The 6,039-nt window shown below is 44.0% G+C and overlaps 1 long non-coding RNA gene across 1 annotated transcript in view; it reads left to right on the top strand.

Annotated features, from left to right (window-relative positions):
• Positions 1-6,039, top strand: part of LOC109028953 (uncharacterized) — an 89,429-nt gene that overhangs the window by 29,201 nt on the left and 54,189 nt on the right. The window lies entirely within an intron of this gene.

Genomic DNA, 6,039 nt, shown 5'->3' with positions numbered 1-6,039 from the left:
TGTCAGCTGAAACATCTCAGGATGGAGCTGAGAATAATTTGATTAAGAGGAACAACAACAATCATTGATACAGTGATGCTTCCAGAGTCAAGCCATCAAAAAGTGAAACGCCTTTGTAAGGAAATCCTTGAGTTTTCTCAATCACTGGAGGCAGAATTCCCTTCATGTAGCTGCAGGCCAGAAATATGTAGGACTAAACTCCTGCAGGCCCTGGTCCAATTGAAGATAAATTATAACCCTAGGACAAGGTGGTAAAATCTTTGAATTTGTCTGTGCAGTCCAGCCCTCTTCTTATCTCAACCTGTCTTTCCATGGGAAAGGCCAGGATGCCTTGGGGTTCTTTCTCAATCACCTGCCAAACTGAGAAAGGCTGGGGCATCTATGGAATGTGAAAAGAATGCTCTCCAGGAGTCAGAAGGCCTGTGTTTCCATTTGGTCCTCACAAGAGACGCTAATAGATACCTTTATCAAAACATCTCACATACCCCATAAACACCTACTATGTATCCACAAAATTTTTTTAAAAGAGACACATAGACTGAGAATTTTCCACTGGTGGTCCTTAAACTTCCTTATCCCTGGTAATATTTTTCCCCACCCTTCTTCCATATGGCCACAGCTCCTAACTATTCCTCCTCACCCTCTTGGTAAAAATCCCAAACAGTAGTTCCTCATCCTTAGAAACAATTCCTCATATTTCTGAGAACCATCTTTGCACTATTCCCTAAACCAGTTGAACTTCAGCTGACCCTGCCTCCTAAATCCTTATTAAAAATTCTGTCTGGCTCACGCTGCTTCTCCAAGTGAGAATATTCTCTCTGAAATTACTCATGCCTAGCATTTTTGAATAAAGTCTTAAAGGTGCTCTAGTTGATTTACTTCCACAAATGCCTCAAGTCCTAACTCTGAGACTGTGAACTAAGATGGATAAGGTCCAGTGGAGGAAAACTCTGATTGTATCATAATTAACTTTTGGGTGGTGGTGGTGTGGGTAGTTCTTTCCTGGGTTTTCTAGAGCATGCTTACATTACTTTTTCAATGAAATACACGTGCCATACTTACGGAGTCTAAAGAATTACTGGAGAGTCTGTGAGGGGGAAATGCAGTGGGAAGCCTCGGTTGCAGCAGAAGTCCTTGAGGTGCTTTCAGGGCTGCTGTTGCTCTTATCTCTGTGGAGTGGGCTCCAAAGAGGTTGGCTCGGGACTGGCAGGCACCATCTCTGCCCACCAGTGATTCAGGCCCAGCACCACTTTCTCTGCAGTCACCACCTTCTTCAGAGGGACACTCCTGGCCTCTCAGCTCTGACTGCCCACACCTGGTCTTAATTGGAGAGCTTCATTTACTTTTTGTAATCCCAAACAGGGACAGCAAATCTCACAGCTGGAACCCATAACCCATTAGGATTGATGACCCATAGTTCAGAACCAGAGTGGAAACTCTCATATTCTCGTGACCAGAGGTTTCATAAAGAAAAACCAAACTCACTTTGGAGACAGACCCAGCCTTGACTCGCAGTGGCCTACTGAAGCCATCTTTATTAGAACAGTCCCTCCTCAATGGGTGCCGGGTGGGTAAGGGTGAAAAAGATGGCCTGCTGCACCTAAACCTGCAGTTGGATGAAATCAGTTAGCTCCACTATCTTCATTACACTTAACCTCTGTTCTTGACCGTTGCTATTACTAGCCAGGACAGTGGACAAGCACAGTGACTTCTCTTTTCTCCTCTGCAAGTGTCTGATCCTTCTGCTTTTCTACCCCAGTATCCTGAGAGGGGAAATAAGCTCCTTTATATCCACCACTATTTCCTCTGTGTGGTTGGATCCAGGTGACTGGTCCTTAATCTATAAGCCAGGCCTGAGCTGACTGTTTTCTCTAAATGAGAAAGAGCTGGATATATCAATTCTCTCATCCCAGTTAGCCCCCTGAAGCTGATCACATCCAGATCTCCAGTTCCTTTTGGAAATTTTTGCTGCCTTCATCCCTCTTGGCTCCATTTGCTGCTGTGCCTCCACATTAACCGACCTTCTGATATCTAGAGCCTTCTCTGCTTCCAGTACTCCCTCACTTTGCTGAGAGATGCTAGTCAACTCCAGCAAAGTCTGGAGGAGACTTTGCCTTTTTGAGGATGCAAAACCCCACTCAACAGAATCCCTTCTGGGATATTAGAATTCATCATTTAGATATGAACAGGATGCCTCCTTTTTCTGTTTTTTTTTTCTCTTTGCCTCTATTTTTCCCTTTATCTTTTGTTTGTCACACCTCTCCTGCTTCCCCCTTCCTGATAGTTATTTGCTTTAAGTCATCTTCAAATCTTCCAACCTTTTACCAAGTTAATTGTATTGTTTCCTGCATGAGTGATGGGAACAGCCTCTAATTCCCTATCTTCATCTCTTTAGATAAAGTGTTGGCTGATTTTATGCCAAAATGAAAGCTTTTTACAGTATAACCTCGGTCAACCGTTCTTCCTTCAACAATTGGCATCTACCACATTCATCCTCCACAGCAGCCACATCTAATTGTCCCCAAGCTCCCCATGAAATTTAACATGTGGTATCTTTGCTTATGCACTTTCCTCAGCCTGAAAGGTCTCTCCCCTTTGTAACTAGTGAATTCTTCAAGTCCTCCTGCCACCTATTTGACCCCATTCCAGGCAGAATAATACCTGTAACATGTTGAATCCTGAATCTTGGAAATTTGAGGGGAAGGCTAATCTGGGCATTGGTGCTTGGTGAGAGCTGTGGGCTTGCTGCCTCTGGGACAGACAGCACTGTGGAAGGGGAAAGAAAAGAAACATAGAACTATTCGGGGCTGAAGTGTGTTGCCCCCAAATTCATATGGTAGAGCCCTAACCCCCATGACTTCAAAATGTAATTATATTTGGAGTTAGGGTCTTCAAAAAGGTGTTTTAGTTAAAATGAGACAATCAGGGTGGACTTTAATGTGACTGGTGCCCTTATACAAAGAGGAAATTTGGACCAGGGATGTAAGTGCACAGAGAAAAGCCCATATGAGGACACAGCAAGAATGTGATCATCTGCTAGCCAAGGAGAGAGAGCACATAAGAAATGAAACCTGTCCACACCGTGATCTGGGACTTCTGGCTTTCAGAACCATGAGAAAGTAAAATTCTGTTGCTTAAGCTTCTAGTCTGTGGTATTTTGTTATGGCAGCCCAAGCAAACTAATACATATTATATCCCTAGTGTGTTCCAGGTACTGGGCTATGCACTAGGGATACAATGATGAACACAATAGACATATTTCTTGCACCCTTAGAAGATGTAGTCTAGGCTGGGCGTGGTGGCTCACGCCTGTAATCCCAGCACTTTGGGAGGCCGAGGTGGGCGGATCATGAGGTCAAGAGATTGAGACCATTCTGGCCAACATGGTGAAACCCCATCTCTACTAAAAATACAAAAATTATCTGGGCGTGGTGATGCACACCTGTAGTCCCAGCTACTCGGGAGGCTGAGGCAGGGGAATGGCTTGAACCCAGGAGGTGGAGATTGCAGTGAGCCAAGATTGCACCACTGCACTCCAGCCTGGCGATAGAGAGAGACTCTGTCTCAAAAAAAAAAAAAAAAAAAAAAGATGTAGTCTAGCAGGGGAGATAACACATGGATACATAAATAGAATGCATTATAATTTGTCTAATTAAGCATTGATGAGGTAATACTAAATGTCATGACAACATAAAGGCAGAGTACCTGAGCTTGGTGAATCGAGGACTTCCTAAAGGAGGTGACATCTTAGCTGAGACTTGAAGGTGAATAGGAAAAAGGTAGGAAATGCTCTAGGGAAAAGAAATAGCTTGTGCAAAAACCCATACAGCAGAGAGAGCTCAGTGGACTTGAGGAACTGTGAAAGTTCCATATGAACTTTCTATGTCCGAGTAATGTTGCTGGGAGAGTACTGTAGGTCAGACTCTCCAGGAAACAGAGTCTGAGACCAATTTACATGCATGATGTTTCTTCAGGTGTGCTGTCTGGAACACCTGTGGGGAGTGAAGGATGCATGACTGGGCAAAGAGAGAAGTTAAACTGCCATGCAGTTGCAACACAGGCCTCAACTGATCCCATGAGGGGCTCTGGAGATAGGAGGGCCCATCGGATATGTCCCAAATTGAGGCAAGGAAACCAGACCTTGGCACTCCCGCATCAAGCAGTCATTGGATGAAAGCTGTGCCCAAGGAGGGAGAGTAGATAATCTTGAGTGAGGCACTTTTCTTTGGATGAGGGCAATTCCTGGAAAGGGACTCAGCTGTGAGTTGTTAATAGTTTGCACAGCTGGGAAATGAATGTCCTCCTAAAGAGTAAATTTGGGCGATGCATCAGTGTCTACTTCAGTAGGTTAGGCAGAAGCCAGACCTTGCCAAGTTTGTAGGACATGCCAAACATTTTAGGTGTATGGTAAGAACAATGAGACAGCAATTAGAGTTTCAAGTGAATAACACATAAATAGATGTGTGTTTACAGAGGTCTCTCTTGAGGCCAGGTGAAGGACGGATTGGAGGGCAAGACTAAATTCAAGGTGGGAGATGGATTAGGAGGTTGTGAGAATAATCTGAAAAGAGAATGATGAGGGCCAGAACTAGAGTTGTGACAGTGGAGAGAGAGCTAACTGGTTGCCTCTGAGAAATATTTAGAATGTAGAATTGCCAGAGCTTGGTTAGTGATTGAATGAGAGGCAAGAGAGGGAGTCAGGTTGATGGCCAGATCCTGTGTTGTTTACAACAGGCTCCCTTCTGACCCCTTCAAGTCTAGTGTCAGCATTGTAGCCAGAGTGAGGGAGCCAGTATGCAAACCTCATTGTGTAATTTCCCTGCTTAGGAGCCTTGATTGTCTGCCAATTCCTTCCCAAGAACCTGTAGATTTCTCAGGCTCAGGGAAGTCTTTGCAATTACATCTAAGCTAAGATCTACAACGTGAGTAATTAATAGGCAAAGGAGGAGGGAGTATGTGTTACATTCCTTATGGAGGGAGACACATACAGACAGCCCTTTAAAAGTTGCTCTGAGGCCGAGGCAGGAGGATTGATTGAGCCCAGGAGTTTGATATCATCCTGAGCAACAAAGTGAGACCCCATCACTATGAAAAATCACAAAATTAGCTGGGCATGGTGGCATGAGCCTGTGGTCCCAGCTACTTTGGGAAGCTGAGATAGGAGGATTGCTTGAGCTGGGGAGATAGAAGCTACAGTGGGCTGTGTTCGCACCACTGCACTCCAGCCTGGGAGAAAGAGTGAGACCCTATCTCAACAAAAACAAAGAAACAAAACAAACAAAAAAAGTAGCTCTGACCAGCGAGGCTCCCTGTAAGCATTGAACACTGAGCATTGCCTCTTCCAGTTCCAATCTCGGCCGCCTGCTTTTTTTGCAATGTATCTCCTACTCAGTTTTGCAGCCCTGTTTGATCGCCCTTGCCTAGACTAACACCTGAACCAACGGTACTTTTCTTCTTGGCCTGGGCTTATGTCTGCCTCCAGAACTGGCCCTTTATATAATTCATCCCTCCCCCACCTTGCAACCAGGTTGTATTACCTGATGGCCTCTTTGAAAGACACCTGGAAGTTTGCATGGATGCACGTAAGTTCCTCAGCCCTATTATTGGGGCCCACTTAATAGATTTTAGTACAGACCCCAAATCATATATTTTTGAGGGGCTCAATTGTCTCTAGCCTTTAGCAAACTGGAGAGATTTGAGGTGATTTCTCTAGTTCAGCCTATCCCACATACCTGTGAAGAGAAGGCTCTTGGTAATGTTATATTTACAAACGATGCAATACTGTGGATGTGTCATCTCATTTCTCTATGAGACAGTCCTCATAAATAAATTTTCAGAAAACATGAGATTCCTTTTCCCTTGGGAAAATGCCAAAACATTTTTTATACTTGACTTTAGACAAAAGGTCAAAAAGTGATGCCAAAACATTTTTTAACTTTAAATATTTTAATGGAAATCTTCCCAAGCGTGTTTCAAACTTACTTTTTCAAAGTCATTTCTTAATGTTGTAAGATGACCATATGGATATCAGCTATTGTA

The sequence above is a fragment of the Gorilla gorilla genome, chromosome 9 (genome assembly GCF_029281585.2).
Source record: "Gorilla gorilla gorilla isolate KB3781 chromosome 9, NHGRI_mGorGor1-v2.1_pri, whole genome shotgun sequence".
Classification (NCBI taxonomy): Eukaryota; Metazoa; Chordata; class Mammalia; order Primates; family Hominidae; genus Gorilla; species Gorilla gorilla.
This window is presented reverse-complemented; position numbering and strand designations above follow the sequence as displayed.